The 18,762-nt window shown below is 45.7% G+C and overlaps 1 pseudogene; it reads right to left on the bottom strand.

Annotated features, from left to right (window-relative positions):
• Window positions 1-11,926, bottom strand: part of LOC139253658 (zinc finger protein 229-like) — an 81,076-nt pseudogene extending 69,150 nt beyond the window's left edge.
• Between the last annotated feature and the right edge of the window lie 6,836 nt (window positions 11,927-18,762).

Raw genomic sequence — 18,762 nt, 5'->3', positions numbered from 1 at the left:
GAAATGGTCAGACACATAGCAGATGCAATGAAATGCGGATAAGTGTGAAGTGATGCACTTTTGGAGAAACAACATGGCGAGGCAGTATAATCTAACTGGCCATATTTTGGAGGGGGTGCAAGACAGAGGGACCCGGGGTTGCACATTCACAAGTCATTGAAAGTGCAACAGCAAGTTGGTAAGGTGGTTCAGAAAGTGAATGGGATGCTTGGCTTTACAAATAGGGCCATTGAATACAAAAGCAAGGAAGTTACACTAAACCTTTGTAAATCACTAGTTAGGATCATAGGACAGGAGTAGGCCATTCAGCCCCTCGAGCCTGTTCTGCCATTCAATGAGATCAGGGCTGATCTGTGACCTAACTCTACACACCCGTCTTTGGCCCATATCCCTAATGCCTTTGGTTAAAAAAAGCCATCAATCTCAGGTTTAACAATTGATCTAGCAACAATTGCCATTTGCAGAGAGTTCCAAACTTCTACCACCCTTTGTGTGTAGAAATGTTTCCTAATTTCACTCCTGAAAGGACTGGCTCTAATTTTTAGACTCTGTCGTTCGTTCCCCCCCCCACCCCCCGCTCATCCTAGACTCCCCAACCAGCAGAAATAATTTCTCTCTATCTCACCTATATGTTCCCCTTAATATCCTGAACACTTTGATCAGATCACCCCTTAACCTTCCAACTTCTAAGGAATAAAACCCTAATTTGTGTAATCTTGTAACTTAACGCTTGGAGTCCAGCAAACATTCTGGTAAACCTACACTGCGCTCCCTCCAAGAACAATCTATTTTTCCCAAGGTGTGGTGCCCAGAACTGCTCACAGTGCTCCAGGTGTGGTCTAACCGGGGCTCTGTATAGCTGCAGGGTTTTAGCCTCAGCTGGAGCCTTGTGTACAGTTCAGGGCACCACACTTTAGGTAGGATGACACAGCCTTGGAGAAGGTACACAGGAGGTTTACCAGGATGTTACCAGGGATGGGGGAATTCAGTTATGTGGAGAGACTGGAGAAGCTGGGATTGTTCCCCTTAGAGCAGAGAAGGTTAAGAGGAAACCTAATAGAGATATTAAAGGTTATGAGGGGTTATGATAGAGCAAGTCGGGAGAAACTGTTGCCTCTGGCAAAAGGGTCAGTAACCAAAGGTCACAGATTCAAAATAATTGCCACAATAACTAGAGAGGAATTGTTTTCACACAGAGGGTGGTTAAGGTCTGGAATGCACCATCTGAAAGGATAGTGGATTCAGGTTCCATAGGAACTTCCAAACAGCAATTGGACGTGTGCTTGAAGAGGACTAGATTACAGGGTTATGGGAATAAAGCTGGGGTGGGGGACTAAATTGGACAGCTCTTTTAAAATGGCAGCACAGACATGAAGGGCCGAAGCTTCATGTGCTGCAGGATGCTATGATCAGTGTGAACACGCTGGTGTCTCTTAACGCTCTCACAGCTTTTAAAGCACTTCCCACAGTCAGAACATTTCAAAGGTCTCTCGATAGTGTGAACAAGCTGGTGTGACAGGAGGGTGGATAGCTGAGTGAATCCCTTCCCACACACGGAGCAGGTGAGCAGCCTCTCCCCAGTGTGAGCTCGCTGGTGCACCTTCAGCTCCCTGGGACTTTTAAAGCTCTTCCCACAGTCGGAACATGTACATAAGAACATAAAAAATAGACGCAGAAGTAGGCCGTACGGCCCCTCGAGCCTGCTCCGCCATGTAATAAGATCAAAGAAACATAAAAAATAGACGCAGAAGTAGGTCGTACGGCCCCTCGAGCCTGCTCCGCCATTTAATACGATCAAAGAAACATAGAAAATAGGTGCAGGAGTAGGCCATTCAGCCCTTAAAGCCTACACCACCATTCAATAAGATCATGGCTGATCATTCACCTCAGTACCCCTTTCCTGCTTTCTCTCCATACCCCTTGATCCCCTTAAGCGTAAGGGCCATATCTAACTCCCTCTTGAATATATCCAATGAACTGGCATCAACAACTCTCTGCAGCAGGAAATTCCACAGGTTAACAATTCTCTGAGTAAAGAAGTTTCTCCTCATCTCAGTCGTAAATGGCCTGCCCCTTATCCTAAAACTGTGTCCCCTGGTTCTGGACTTCCCCAACATCGGGAACATACTTCCCGCATCTAGCCTGTCCAGTCCAGTCAGAATCTTATATGTTTCTATGAGATCCCCTCTCATCCTTCTAAACTCCAGTGAATAAAGGCCCAGTTGATCCAGTCTCTCCTCATATGTCAGTCCAGCCATCCCTGGAATCAGTCTGGTGAACCTTCGCTGCACCCCCTCAATAGCCAGAATGTCCTTCCTCAGATTAGGAGACCAAAACTGTACACAATATTCCAGGTGGGGCCTCACCAAGGCCCTGTACAACTGCAGCAAGACTTCCCTGCTCCTATACTCAAATCCCCTAGCTATGAAGGCCAACATACCATTTGCCTTCTTCACCGCCTGCTGTACCTGCATGCCAACTTTCAATGACCGATGAACCATGACACCCAGGTCTCACTGCACCTCCCCTTTTCCTAATCTGCCGCCATTCAGATAATATTCTGCCTTCGTGTTTTTGCCCCCAAAGTGGATAACCTCACATTTATCCACATTATACTGCATCTGCCATGTATTTGCCCACTCCCCTAACCTGTCCAAGTCACCCTGCAGCCTCTTTATGTCCTCCTCACAGCTCACATCGCCACCAAGTTTTGTGTCATCTGCAAATTTGGAGATATTACACTGAATTCCATCATCCAAATCATTAATATATAATGTCCCAGCTTCCACATCTCTCTGAGGCAGTGAATTCCACAGATTTACAACCCTCAGAGACAAGAAATTCCTCCTCATCTTAGAATAAGGGGCCGCCCATTTAAAACTAAGATTATGCCTTCGCGTTCTAGTCTCCCCTATCAGTGGAAACATCCTCTCTGCATCCACCTTGTCAAGGCCCCTCATAATCTTATACGTTTCGATAAGATCATCTCTCATTCCTCTGAATTCCAATGACTAGAGGCCCAACCTACTCAACCTTTCCTCATAAGTCAAACTCATCTCCAGAATCAACCTCGTGAACCTTCTCTGAACTGCCTCCAAAGCAAGTATATCCTTTCGTAAATATGGAAACCAAAACTACATGCAGTATTCCAGGTGTGGCCTCACCAATACCCTGTATGACTGTAGCAAGACTTCCCTGCTTTTATACTCCATCCACTTTGCAATAAAGGCCAAGATTCCATTGGCCTTCCTGATCACTTGCTGTACCTGCATACTAACCTTTTGTGTTTCATGCACAAGTGCCCCCAGGTCCCGCTGTACCGCAGCACTTTGCAATCTTTCTCCATTTAAATAATAACTTGCTCTTTGATTTTTTTTCTGCCAAAGTGCATGACCTCACACTTTCCAACATTATACTCCATCTGCCAAATTTTTGTCCACTCACTTAGCCTCTCTATGTCCTTCTGCAGATTTTTTGTGTCCTCCTCACACATTGCTTTTCCTCCCATCTTTGTATCACTCAGTCCTTCTTCCAAGTCATTAATATAGATTGTAAATAGTTGGGTTCCCAGCACTGATCCCTGCGGCATCCCACTAGTTACTGATTGCCAACCCGAGAATGAACCATTTATCCCAATTCTCTGTTTTCAGTTAGTTAGCCAATACTCTATCCATGCTAATATATTTCCAACCCCGTGAACTTTTATTTTGTGCAGTAACTGTTTCTGTGGCACCTTGTCAAATGCCTTCTGGAAGTCCAAATACAACACATCCACTGGTTCCCCTTTATCCACATTGTTTGTTACATCCTCGAAGAATTCCAGCAAATGTTTCAAACATGACTTCCCCTTCATAAATCCATGCTGACTCTGCCTGACTGAATTATGCTTTTCCAAATGTCCTGCTACTGCTTCTTTAATAATGGACTCCAACATTTTCCCAACCACAGATGTTAGGCTAACTGGTCTATAGTTTCCTGCTTTTTGTCTGCCTCCTTTTTTAAATAGGGACATTGTATTTGCAGTTTTCCAATCTGCTGGGACCTCCCCAGAATCCAGGGAATTTTGGTAAATTGCAACCAATTCTTCCACAATCCCTGCCGCTACTTCTCTTAAGACCCTAGGATGCAAGCCATCAGGTCCAGGGGATATATCTGCCTTTAGTCCCATTATCTTACTGAGTACCACCACCTTAGTGATTGTGAGTGTGTTAAGTTCCTCCCCCGCTATAGCCCCTTGACTATCCACTGTCGGAATATTGTTAATTTCCTCTACCGTAAAGACTGATATAAAATATTTGTTCAGGGTTTCTGCCATCTATCTCCATGTTCTCCATTATTAATTCCCTGGTCTCCTCCTCTAAGGCACCAACATTTACTTTAGCCACTCTTTTCCTTTTTATATACCAATAGAAACTCTTGCTATCTGTTTTTATATTTTGTGCTAGTTTACTTTCATAATCTATCTTCTCTTTCTTAATAATTTTTTTAGTCATTCTTTGCTGGCTTTTAAAAGCTTCCCAATCTTCTGTCCTCCCGCTAGTTTTGGTCACTTTGTATGCCCTTGTTTTTAGTTGGATACCGTTCTTTATTTCGTTAGTTAGCCATGGATGGCCATCTTTTCTCCGACACCCTTTCCTCCTCACTGGAATATATTTTTCTTGAGAGTTGTGAAATATCTCCTTAAATGTACACCACAGTTCATCAACTGTCCGACACTTCAATCTATTTTCCCAGTCCACTTTATCCAACTCTGCCCTCATACCTTCATAGTCTCCTTTATTTAAGCTTAGTACGCTGGTTAGAGATCCAACTTTCTCACCCTCCATCTGAATTTGAAATTCAATCATGTTATGATCACTCATTCCGAGAGGATCCTTTACTAGGAGATTGTTTATTAATCCTGTCTCATTACACAGGACCAGATCTAAGATAGCCTGCCCCTGGTTGGTTCCGTTACATACTGCTCAAGGAACCCGTCCCTGATGCACTCTATGAACTCCTCCCTCAAGGCTACCCTGACCAATTTGATTTGTCCAATCAATGTAGAGGTTAAAATCACCATGATTATTGCTGTTCCCTTATTGCAAGCCCCCACTATTTCCTGGTTTACGCTCCGACCAACAGAGTTGCTACTGTTCAGGGACCTATAGACAATGCCCACCAGTGACTTTTTCCCCTTACTGTTCTTTATCTCCACCCAAACTGTTTCAACATCCTCATCATTTGAGCCAATATTGTTTCTTACTATTGCAGTGATTCCATCCTTTATCAATAGAGCTACCCCACCTCCTTTTCCTTTCTGTCTGTCCTTCCGGATTGTCAAGTACCCCTGAATATTTAATTCCCAATCTTGGTCACCTTGCAACCACATCTCTGTAATGGCTATCAGATCATACCCATTTGTCTCAATTTGTGCCGTCAACTCATTTATTTTGTTACAAATGCTACATGCATTCAGACAAAGTGCCTAAGTTTTATTTTACCTTTTGTTCCTGCTTGTTTCCTCTCTCCTTCAAATTCACTTTCTCTATATTTGCTTTCTAATTCCAGCTTTACTCCTCTCCCTACTGAATCTATTTTCAGGTTCCCATCCCCCTGCCAAGCTAGTTTAAACCTGTAATGGAACAGTGCCTTTAAAGAATAAATAGTTCAGGTACAAGTTGAGTACATTCCCACTGGTGGGAAAGGTAGGGCAACTAAAGTCAAGGCTCCCCGGATGACGAAACACCTCGAGAATATGATCAAGCAGAAAAAGAGTGTGTATGACAGATGTGAGGTTGCTAATACACCTGAGAATCAGGCTATATATAGAAAGATCAGAGAAGTGAAGAAGAAAATAAGAGGGACAACGAGAGGGTATGAGAATAGAATGGCAGCCAACATCAAAGATAATCCAAAAGTCTGGCATTTAGAAGAATGAGAGGTGATCTGATTGAAACATACAAAATTCTGAAGGGGAATGACAGGGTAGATGCTGAGAGGTTGTTTCCCCGGCTGGCGTGTATAGAACTCGGAGGCACAGACTCAGGATAAGGGGTCGGCCATTTAAGACAGAGATGAGGAGGAATTCCTTCACTCAGAGGGGTGTGAATCTTTGGAATTTGTGGTCCCAGAGGGCTGTGGATGCTGAGTCACTGAATATATTCAAAGCTGAGAGAGATAGATTTTTGGAGTCTAATGGAATCAAGGGACATGGGGATCAGGCGGGAAAGTGGAGTTGAGGTCAATGATCAGCCATGATCTTATTGAATGGCGGAACAGGCTTGATGGGGTGTTGGGCCTACTCCTGCTACTATTTCTTATGTTCTTATACAGGCATATAAATTGTAAAAGGGTGGGGCTGATTAAGGACCAAAAAGGAGACCTATGCATGGAGGCAGAGAGTATGGCTGAGGTACTAAATGAGTACTTTTATCTGTCTTCACCAAGGAAGAGGATGGTGCCATAGACATAGTGAAGGAGGATGTTGTGGAGACCCTTGAATGGATAGAAATTGATAAAGAGCTTTTAAAAAGGCTGGCTGTACTGAAAGTAGATCAATCACCAGGTGCAGATGTGATGCATCCTAAGATGCTGAGGAAATTGAGGGCGGAAATCGCAAAAGTACTGGCCATAATAATCCAAACCTCCATCGATATAGGAGTGGTGCCAGAGGACTGGAGAATTGTAAATATTACACCATTGTTCAAAAAAGGTGTAAAATTAAACTCAGCAACTACAGGCCAGTCAGTTTAACCTCAGTAGTGGGGAACCTTTTAGAAAGTGATCAGAGACAAAATTAAGTCACTTGGATAGGTGTGGATTAATTAAGGAAAGCCAGCATGGATTTATTAAAGGCAAATCATGATTAACCAACTTAATCGAGTTTTTTGATGAGGTAACCGAGAGGGTTGATGAGGGTAATGCAGTTGACGTGATGTACATGGATTTCCAAAAGGCGTTCAACAAAGTGCCACATAAAAGGCTTGCCAGCAAAGTTGAAGCCCATGGGATAAAAGGGACAGTGACAGCATAGATACAAAATAGGCTAAGGGACAGGAAACAGAGTAGTGGTGAACGGTTGTTTTTTGGACTGGGGGAAGGTATACAGTGGTGTTCGCCAGGGTTCGGTTCTAGGACCACTGTTTTTCTTGATGTATATTAATGACTTGGGGAACAATTTCAAAATTTCTACATGACACAAAACTTGGAAGTATAGTGAACAGTGACGAGGAGAGTGATAAACTTCAGGAAGACATAGACGGGTTAGTAAAATGGACAGACACGTGGCAGAGGAAATTTAACCCAGAAAAGTGTGAAGTGATATTCTTTCTACCAAAATGTGAGAGGAAATATAAACTAAATGGTACAATCCTAAAGGGGGTGCATGAACAGAGAGACCTCGGGGTATGTATGCAAAAAATCATTGAAGGTGGCAGGGCAGCTGGAGAAAGCAGTTAAAAAGGCTTACAGGATCCTGAGCTTCATAAATAGAGGTAGAGTACAAAAGTGTGGAAATTATGATCAACCTGTATAAAACACCGGTTCAGTCCCAACTGGAGTATTGTGTCCAATTCTGGGCACCGCACTGTAGGAAGGATGTGAAGGCCTTCGGGAGGATGCAGAAAAGATTTTCGAGAATGATTCCATGGATGGGGGACTTCAGTTACATGGATAGACTGGAGAAGCTGGGGTTGTTCTCATTGGAGCGGAGATGATTGAGAGGAGATTTGATAGAGGTGTTCAAAATCATGAGGGATCTGGACAGAGCAGATAGAGAGAACTGTTCCCATTGGTAGAAAGGTGGAGAATCAGAGGACACAGAGTTAAGGTGATGGCAAAAGAACCAAAGGCAACATAAGAAGAAACTTTTTTTACACGGTGAGTGGTTAAGATCCGGAATGCACGGCCTGAAAGGGTGGTGGAGGCAGACTCAATCTTATCTTTCAAAAGGGAGTTGGATAAGTATCTGAAGGGGAATAGTTTGCAGGCGGGGGAGAGGGACTAGCTGAAAGCCCACATGGGCTCGACAGACTGAATGGCCGCCTTTTATGCTGTAACCATTCTATGGCCCCAAGTTTCGACATGATTTGCTCCTGATTTCTAGTCAGTTCGAACAGTTTCACTTTGGAACAGAATTTCTTTTTCAAAAAGGGGGCGTGTCCGGCCACTTATGCCTGTTTTCAAAGTTTTGTCAGTGAAAACTTACTCCAAACTAACTTAGAATGGAGTAAGTGAAGATTTTTGTACGCTCAAAAAAACCTTGTCTACACTTTATAAAATCAGGCATAGGTTACAAATTAGGCGTAGGGAACGAGGTGGGGGGTGGGGGAAGGGAAGTCATTAAATTCTACAATCAATCCTTAGTTATACTTATACAAATATTATACAAATAAATCAAACCTGAATAAAAATGTATAAGCAAAGAAAATATTAAATAAATCTTCCTACCTGTGTGAAACAGCAGCAGCATTCGAGCTGCTGTGCTTCAGGCAGGCCTTTCATGTTGGAGACAGGCAGGGGTGTCTCGACGGCAGCGGTAGGCGGGAAGCAGCCTTCGAGCTGAGCTGCGGTGCTTGAGGCAGGCCTTCATTCCCCGCGAAGATGCAGCACCCGGACGGACTTGAGGCCATTCGGCCATGGGATTGCAGCGGCGTCAGTGGCTGGCCGGGAGCCGAAGAAAGAACACAGGACACACGCAGCTGATTAAGATTCTTTAGGCCGTTCGGCCACGCTTATGGGGCGGCGTCAGTGGCTCGAAGGCAGCCGAAGAATCAGGAGCGGAAGGACGGACATGAGACCATTCAGCCATGAGATAGCAGCGGCGTCAGTGGCTGGCCGGGAGCCGAAGAAAGAACACAGGACACACGCAGCTGATTAAGATTCTTTAGGCCGTTCGGCCACGCTTATGGGGCGGCGTCTGTGGGTCCAAGAAACAAATCTCCACTTTTTCTGCAGTCCTTTTAAAAATGGCCGAGTGCCAATGTTTGTTTGAGACTGCGCATGCGCGCACGCGCAGGGTTGCCGGCACCACGAAGGCTAATTTAAATTGTACCCGCCCCTTCCTACTTAGAAAATCAGCGCGAGTGTTAGGCTCCGCCCCCTGCTGCGAAGAGCGCGCCGCGCCAAGCAGACATCGAGCTCCTTGAATATCGGACTTTTTTTAAGCGCAGTTTTCAGCGCAAAAAACAGGCGGCCAGCTCGGAGGTGCGCCGTTTTCGCCACGGGACGAAACTTGGGGCCTATGATTCTAAGTTGTTGTTCTTTCTCTGCTGATCACCGGGACCCTGAAGCTCAGGAGATGTTGGGGCCGATGACCAAATGATTGGGTGAGGAGAACATAATAAATAGAGGCAGGAAGGCTATTCGGCCCCTCGAGCCAGCTACGCCATTCAATGAGATCATGGCTGATCTTCTACTTCAACTCCACTTTCACATCCAATCCCCATATCCCTTAATATCCAAAAATCTATCCATCTCGGTCTTGAATATATACGAAGACTGAGTCTCCACAGCCCTCTGGAGTGGAGAATTCCAAAGAATCACCACCCTCTGAGTGAAGAAATTTCGCCTCTTCTCAGTCTTAAATGGCTGATCTCTTATTCTGAGACTGTGGCCCCTGGTTGTAGATGCCCCAGCCAAGGGAAACATCCTCCCTGTGTCTACCCTGTCAAGCCCTATGAGAATTTTGCATGTTTCAAGGAGATCACCTCTCATTCTTCTAAACTCTTGAGAGTGTAGGCCTAGTCTACTCAATCTCTCCTCAAAGGACAATCCCCCCATCCCAGGAATCCATCTGGTGAACCTTTGTTGCACTCCCTCTATGGCAAGTATATCCTTCCTTATGTAAGGAGACCAAAACTGTACACAATACTCCAGATGCGGTCTCACCAGGGCCCTATATAATTGCATTTGTACATCTTTACTCTGATACTCAAATCTTTTTGTATTAAAGGCCATCATACCATTTGCTTTTCCAATTGCCTGCTGTACATGCATGATAGGTAGGTTTTAAGGAGCCTTTTAAAAGGAGGAAAGTGAAGTGGAGAGGAGGAGCGATTTAGGGAGATAATTGTAGAGCTTAGGACTGAGGCAGCTGAAGGCACGACTGACAATAGTGGAGCAATTAAAATTTGCAATGATCAAAAGGCCAGAATAGGAAGCTGTAGGGGGATTATAGGGCTGGAGGAGATTAGAGATAGGGAGGGCCGAGCCCATGGAGGAATTTGAAAACAAGGATGAGAATTTTGAAATCGAAGTGTTGCTTAACTGGGAGCCAATATAGGTCAGCGAGCACAGGAGTGATGGGTGATGTTTGCAGGGCTACGTGGAAAGGGCAAGGGAGTAAGACTAGCTCAGATTCGGCATGGGCTCGACGGGCCAAATGGCCGCCTTCTGTGTTGTTACGATTCTATAGGACCGTTAATGGCCTCTTTGAACATCAATAAAGAAAAATAGACCTGCATTTATATAACGCCTTTCCTGACCACTGGATGGTCCAAAGCATTTACACCCAATTTTGAAGTGCAAATGTGATAATGACCAGATGATGTGTTTTAATGATGTCTATTGAGAGATACATATTGGCCCCAGAACATCGGTGATAACTCCCCTACTCTTCTTCAAAATTGTGACACAGGATCTTTTACATCCACCTGAGAGCAGACCCGACTTCAGTTTAACATCTCATCTAAAGGACGGCACCTCCGACAGAGTGGCACTCCCTCAGCACTACGCTGCAGTGTCAGCCTAGATTTTGTGTTCAAGTCTCTCGAGTGAGACTTCAAACCACTACCTTCTGACTCAGAGGCGAGAGTGCTACCCACTGAGCCATGGGTGACTTACACACACACACAGGAGGGGAGAGTGGAAAAAAACACATTCCCATATTTGAACCAAAGCTCATCTGTGGGACCCACCAACTGAATCATGTCTACATCCACCCTTGGCACTTTGTCCTCCCATCCAATATAATTCTCAAAAGTTACTCTATTAATAAAAAATATTAATTTTGGGGCTGGAGATTCCCAAACGACACAGCATCACAAACTTAAAAATGTTGTCTCAAATCGTCCTTTCCCAGCCCAGCGGCAGTGAAACTCTTTTTGGAGTTCACCTGCAAAACATAAAACATTAAACGGTGCCACCCGACCTGGGTGACACTCCAGACATTTACAAGGCCCTTTTTTTCCCCCCCCCTTTTTTTTTGTGTTTTTTTTTGGGCACTAAAATCACAATTTTTCCCCAGTGCCCCCTATAAAAGGGAAGGGGACACTAAAAGCACCGGCAATTAAAACAAATTAACTTTAAAACGTAAAATCAAATTAAAATTTGGTTGCCGGGCGTGATGATGCACTCCAGTCCCTCCGGTGCCCACCTCTCGCGGAAGGCCGCGAGCGTACCGGTGGACACCGCGTGCTCCATCTCCAAGGACACCCTGGACCGGATGTAAGAGCGGAAGAGAGGCAGGCAGTCAGGTTGAACGACCCCCTCGACCGCCCGCTGCCTGGACCGGCTGATGGCACCCTTGGCCGTGCCCAGGAGCAGTCCTACGAGGAGGCCTTCGGACCTACCCGCTCCCAGCGGCAGTGAAGCTGATTTCCAGACCCCAGCTGCTGCACAGGTTGCACCAATAGTAATGGCGGCTGCAAAAACCCACAAGCCCCCGCGCCCCAGAAAGCTCTCCGCGCTGAGTTGTGGCGGGCACCGCGCATGCGCCCCCTGGCCCCCACCGCGGATGCTCAGCGCACAACCCGACTGAGAGTCCGGATTACCCGCGGAAAGTGAGTTTTATGAGGGTTTTTTTTATATAAATAGCGGAATGAGCGCGGGCGGAGAGATAAATAAAAATAAAATACAAACCGGAGCGGCCCGGGCACCGAGCGGAACGGATTGAGCGGCTACAGCACGGTGTCTCCTGCAGGGAGCGGGACTGGGTCACGTGATCCATTCCACGGCGGTGACTGACGTTAGCTGCGACCAATAGCGAGAGCACGGGCGGGGCTTGGAGAGCTGAGGTGGCGGCGGGTCCTCTAACCAATCGGAGGGGGGGCGAGGGGCGGGACTTCCGCCGGTTGAAGCCTCAGGCACAGAATCAGAGACTGATGACATCATAGAGGGAGGTCCCTCGGCCCGTGCCGGCTCTCTGCCAGAGCATCTCAGGGAGTCCCAGTCCCCGCAATTGTCTCTCCTTCACACCCTGATCCCACTCCTTCTCAACACCGCAATTGTCTCTCCTTCACACCCTGACCCCACTCCTTCTCAACACCACAATTGTCTCTCCTTCACACCCTGATCCCACTCCCTTCTCAACACCACAATTGTCTCTCCTTCACACCCTGATCCCACTCCCTTCTCAACACCACAATTGTCTCTCCTTCACACCCTGATCCCACTCCCTTCACAACACCACAATTGTCTCTCCTTCACACCCTGATCCCACTCCCTTCACAACACCACAATTGTCTCTCCTTCACACCCTGATCCCACTCCCTTCTCAACACCGCAATTGTCTCTCCTTCACACCCTGATCCCACTCCCTTCCCAACACCACAATTGTCTCTCCTTCACACCCTGATCCCACTCCTTCTCAACACCACAATTGTCTCTCCTTCACACCCTGATCCCACTCCCTTCTCAACACCACAATTGTCTCTCCTTCACACCCTGATCCCACTCCCTTCCCAACCCCACAATTGTCTCTCCTTCACACCCTGATCCCACTCCTTTCTCAACACCACAATTGTCTCTCCTTCACATCCTGACCCCACTCCCTTCTCAACACCACAATTGTCTCTCCTTCACATCCTGATCCCACTCCCTTCTCAATACCGCAATTATCTCTCCTTCACACCCTGATCCCACTCCTTTCTCAACACCACAAATGTCTCTCCTTCACACCCTGACCCCACTCCCTTCTCAACACCACAATTGTCTCTCCTTCACACCCTGATCCCACTCCTTCTCAACACCACAATTGTCTCTCCTTCACACCCTGACCCCACTCCCTTCTCAACACCACAATTGTCTCTCCTTCACACCCTGATCCCACTCCCTTCTCAACACCACAATTGTCTCTCCTTCACACCCTGACCCCACTCCCTTCTCAACACCACAATTGTCTCTCCTTCAAACCCTGATCCCACTCCTCCTCAACACCACAATTGTCTCTCCTTCACACCCTGATCCCACTCCCTCCTCAACACCACAATTGTCTCTCCTTCACACCCTGATCCCACTCCTTCTCAACACCACATTTGTCTCTCCTTCACACCCTGACCCCACTCACTTCTCAACACCACAATTGTCTCTCCTTCACATCCTGACCCCACTCCCTTCTCAACACCACAATTGTCTCTCCTTCAAACCCTGATCCCACTCCTCCTCAACACCACAATTGTCTCTCCTTCACACCCTGATCCCACTCCCTCCTCAACACCGCAATTGTCTCTCCTTCACAACCTGACCCCACTCCCTTCTCAACACCATAATTGTCTCTCCTTCACACCCTGACCCCACTCCCTTCTCAACACCACAATTGTCTCTCCTTCACACCCTGATCCCACTCCTTCTCAACACCACAATTGTCTCTCCTTCACACCCTGATCCCACTCCCTTCTCAACACCACAATTGTCTCTCCTTCACATCCTGATCCCACTCCTTCTCAACACCACAATTGTCTCTCCTTCACACCCTGATCCCACTCCCTTCTCAACACCACAATTGTCTCTCCTTCACACCCTGATCCCACTCCCTTCTCAACACCACAATTGTCTCTCCTTCACACCCTGACCCCACTCCCTTCTCAACACCACAATTGTCTCTCCTTCAAACCCTGATCCCACTCCTCCTCAACACCACAATTGTCTCTCCTTCACACCCTGACCCCACTCCCTTCTCAACACCACAATTGTCTCTCCTTCAAACCCTGATCCCACTCCTCCTCAACACCACAATTGTCTCTCCTTCACACCCTGATCCCACTCCCTCCTCAACACCACAATTGTCTCTCCTTCACACCCTGATCCCACTCCTTCTCAACACCACATTTGTCTCTCCTTCACACCCTGACCCCACTCACTTCTCAACACCACAATTGTCTCTCCTTCACATCCTGACCCCACTCCCTTCTCAACACCACAATTGTCTCTCCTTCAAACCCTGATCCCACTCCTCCTCAACACCACAATTGTCTCTCCTTCACACCCTGATCCCACTCCCTCCTCAACACCGCAATTGTCTCTCCTTCACAACCTGACCCCACTCCCTTCTCAACACCACAATTGTCTCTCCTTCACACCCTGATCCCACTCCTTCTCAACACCACATTTGTCTCTCCTTCACACCCTGACTCCACTCCCTTCTCAACACCACAATTGTCTCTCCTTCACACCCTGATCCCACTCCCTTCTCAACACCGCAATTGAGTCTGCCTCCACCACCCTTTCATGCCGTACATTCCACATCCGAACCACTCACTGCGTAAAAAATTGTTTTCTTCTACTGCCTTTGGTTCCTTTGCCAATCATCTTAACTCTGTGTCCTCTGGTTCTTCACCCTTCGGCCAATGGGAACAGCCTCTCTATCGACTCTGTGCAGACCCCTCATGATTTTGAACACCTCTATCAAATCTCTCAACCTTCTCTGCTCCAAGGAGAACCCCAGCTTCTCCATTCTATCTACATAACTGAAGTCCCTCATCCCTGTAATCATGCTCCTTAGTCTTTTCTGCACCCTTTTGCAATTTTTCTCCATTTAAATAATAAGTTGTTCTTTGATTTTTTTCTGTCAAAGTGCATGACCTCATATTTTCCAACATTATGCTCCATCTGCCTAAATTTTTCCCACTCACTTAGCCTGTCTATGTCCTTTTGCAGGTTTTTTTGTACTCCTCACACATTGCTTTTCCTCCCATCTTTGTATCATCAGCAAACTTGGCTATGTTACACTCAGTCCCTTCTTCCAAGTCGTTAATATAGATTGTAAATAGTTGGGGTCCCAGCACTGATCCCTGCGGCACTCCATTAGTTAGTTATTGTTTGCCAACCAGAGAATGAACCACTTATCCCAACTCTCTGTTTTCTGTTAGTTAGCCAATCCTCTATCCATGCTAATATATTACCCCCAACCCTGTGAGCTTTTACCTTGTGCAGTAAACTTTTATGTGGCACCTTGTCAAATGCCTTCTGGAAGTCCAAATACACCACATCCACTGGTTCCTCTTTATTCACCCTGTTTGTTACACCCTTGAAAGAATTCCAGCAAATTTGTCAAACATGACTTCCCCTTCATAAATCTATGCTGACTCTGCCTGACTGAATTATACTTTTCTAAATATCCTGCTACTGCTTCTTTAATAATGGACTCCAACATTTTCCCAACCACAGATGTTAGGCTAACTGGTCTATGGTTTCCTGCTTTTTGTCTGCCTCCTTGTTTACAGTTTTCCAATCTGCTGTGACCTCCCCAGAATCCAGGGAGTTTTGGTAAATTATAACCAATGCATCCACAATCCCTGCCGCTACTTCACTTAAGACCCTCGGATGCAAACAATCAGGTCCAGGGGATTTATCCGCTTTTAGTCCTATTATCTTACTGAGTACCATCTCCTTAGTGATTGTGTTAAGTTCCTCATTGCATAACTTACTTGGTTTTGTACTCTATACTGCTGTTCATAAAGCCAAGGCTCCATATGCTTTAACAGATTGATCAGCTGATCCTGTCACCCTCCCAGATTTGTGTACATACACATGTTTCTGCATCCCCTTTAAATTGTACCATTTAGTTTAAAATGCCTCCTCTTTTTCTTCCTTCCAAAATGCATCACTTTACAATCTCTGCATTAAATTATCATCATCATAGGCAGGCCCTCGAGCGAGGAAGACTTTCTTCCACGAGAGTTCACAGATGTTTGAATAAAGGACCCGATGTTCCAGTCCTGAATTCCAGTTGAGGGGGTGGAGGATGCCTGTGCGTGAATTTTTTTAATGTGTGGTGACCGTTGCACATCAGCCACCACACAAGCTTGACAGAGCTAGGTCTTTATCCAGTGGCAACGATTAACCAGGATGACTGTGTTGATTTCTGGATTCTTTTCCCTCAATCTGGTTCAGCAAAATTACTGAAACGAATACCGTTTGTGCTTTAAACAAAGCAAGCTTTTATTTAAAAGGCAAATCCCGATCGGGGACCTTATCAGACAGAAGGAATGCAACTCTGATAGAACGCACCCACTTCCTACGGACAAAGTGACGTTACATTGTAAAGGGACGACGGTTATACATTTTCGGTAAAAGATAACAAGATAGGGCTAGAGTGACATCCTAGTTCAGCCTATCTCTTTTGATCCCTCTTTCCCTTTGTCCACTCATAAGCCGACCTAAGTATGGTCTGATTTTAAACAAAGATCTTCTGTTAATGTTTCAGGTTAATAACATGATTTAATAAGACCTTGAGGTTTTTCTGCAAGCTGTGGGTTTTTTTTCAATATGTGTTAGTGTTGTAACATTTCGCAGTCTCGAGTCTGAGATGTCATGGCTATTCCTCCATGAATTCTTTGTTAGCTTATACTGTCCCTATACAATTCCCACGTTCTCAACTTCAATGTCTCTATACATTTTTAAACATTCCCATTCCCCCCTTTTATCATTCCATGATAACCCTGTTGTAGGAGGTAGGCACCTTTAGCATATACCAGAATACTAGGCATTAGGCACCTGCTAGATATATCTAAACGCATATAAGTTTAAAGTGGACACACACATAAAATGGCGGCCCAGGCATGATGGGAAATCAGGTAGTCAAGCTGTGAACTGTTGAACGTTCAATGACCAAGCAATAACCCTGTGAGGCTCACTGTAGGAATGCCTGGGATGCGGGAAGACAGAGATAAAAAGGAAACCATCTCCTGTGAACAAGGTCATAAACCAATTAATTCCCCAGGAAGAAAGATAAGAGGGAAACCATCTCCTGTAAACAAGGTTATAAACCAATTATTTCTCCCAGATGAAAGAACTAGGGAGAGAACCTATAAAGTCATCGATCAGCCCAAGCTGACAATAACCGAACATATGGTTCCCTGGATACTAGGGGAATTCTATTGGGTTAAAAGAACCTATATGTAATCTATAATCGTTGTGATTGGCTTGTGTCCAGCCGTGATGGGCTGTGTAGCTGTAGTAAACTGTTTTGTAACTGTTGTGAAACATATAAAGTTGCATGTAACCCTTTGTTCGGTGGAGAGAAGCCTGGACTCAGTCTTGTGATTTCCTCCCGCTAAGCGTAATAAAGGCCGCATCAGCATTGGAACCGACTCTGAGTGTTGAGTGATTCTTCTGAGAAAACACTAACGCTAACAACCCTGGTGACTATTCCAGAAGTATCGCATTCAGCCGTTCGCACTCTCTTTCCTGATCCATATTGTTGTTAGTGTCGAGTAGTTCTTTAGTTCGTTGGATCATAACTCGAGAGCCCTTGACCACAAGAGGGTTTGCTAACCTTGCCATCATTACTTTACATCAAAGGTTAAGGCAACCAACAATTAGATAGGATCTCCAAGATCCATCTGATAGCCAATCAAACCAGCTAGATCCTTCTGCTGGTGTGGATAACTTCTTCACCTCCCTTCTTATGTGATCAGCGAGATTGGTTATGTTTTCTGAACTATCAGGAATGTAAGTGCAACATTCAGACCCTATCAGGGCACACGTTCCCCCTTTCTCAACTAACAGGTAATCGAGGGCCATTCGGTTTTGTAAAGCTACGGTCCTTATTGCTGCCATTACAGCTGTGATGCCCTCCAGAGCTTCAGCAGTATTGTATTGGCCCCCCTCCTCTCGTGATAGTTTGGCTCTGAATCCATCTGACAGTCTCAGTTAGGGTGAGTGGAACGGGGCGCAAAGGAATTCCCCCTTTGGAATGTATAAGGAATGTGAACACACCCAACATCTAGAAAAGTTCCCATTTTGTGCATAAACATAAGACATGTACAAAAAGGTGTTTACATGAAGCTCTCGTCTCTGTCTCCCCTCCCATGCGCCGAAACTGTCATATATCAACACTATTATACAGACTGTGGCATACAGACACAGTTTCATCTTATGGCTCAGGATTTAGATAAATAGTCCAATTATTTTGCTGATTAAAAGAGTTCAGTTTTCCCGTCTCTCGTCTCAGGTCACCGTCGGTGTAGCTGGCTGTCTATCACTACGGGTAAAAGTTCAAACTGGTCCACGTTCCAATTAGGATGCCAACGGCCTTGTTCAGCTATGGAGAAGAGGAAGTCTGGAACAGAAACAGGAGTTAGAATAACCAGTAAAATAGGTTCGTTAGAGGGTGGTGAGCTTGCAGTGGTGCAAATGAACCCAGGCACTTTGCCCCTCAACCTTGGCTGCAGTGGGGGTAGTGAGTAACACCTGAAAAGGCCCCTCCCATTGTGGCTCTAATCCCTTCCGAATCCATACTTCCCTGGTGCCACGAGGGACAATTCAGGTAAAACTGGGAGGTCGAGGTGAGCATCTTGAACCTGGTTGTGAGCTAGTCGCAGAGCCTGAGTCAGAGAAAGAACATAGGTGGTCATCAGTCGAGCTGAGATACCATATCTAGGAACAATTTCCCTCATTAACACCTTAACAACAGTTTGAGCCTTATTGTCCAGGGTAGGGTAGGCTTCAATCCATTTGCTAAACACATCTACTATTACTAACACATATTTGTAACACTGAACTTTTTGCAACTCAATGTAGTCCAACTGAAATGTCTCAAAGGGACCTTCGGGTAGGGGC

The sequence above is a fragment of the Pristiophorus japonicus genome, unplaced genomic scaffold (assembly GCF_044704955.1).
Source record: "Pristiophorus japonicus isolate sPriJap1 unplaced genomic scaffold, sPriJap1.hap1 HAP1_SCAFFOLD_495, whole genome shotgun sequence".
NCBI lineage: Eukaryota > Metazoa > Chordata > Chondrichthyes > Pristiophoridae > Pristiophorus > Pristiophorus japonicus.
The sequence above is the reverse complement of the archived record's forward strand: the minus strand, read 5'-3'. Positions and strand labels throughout refer to the sequence as shown.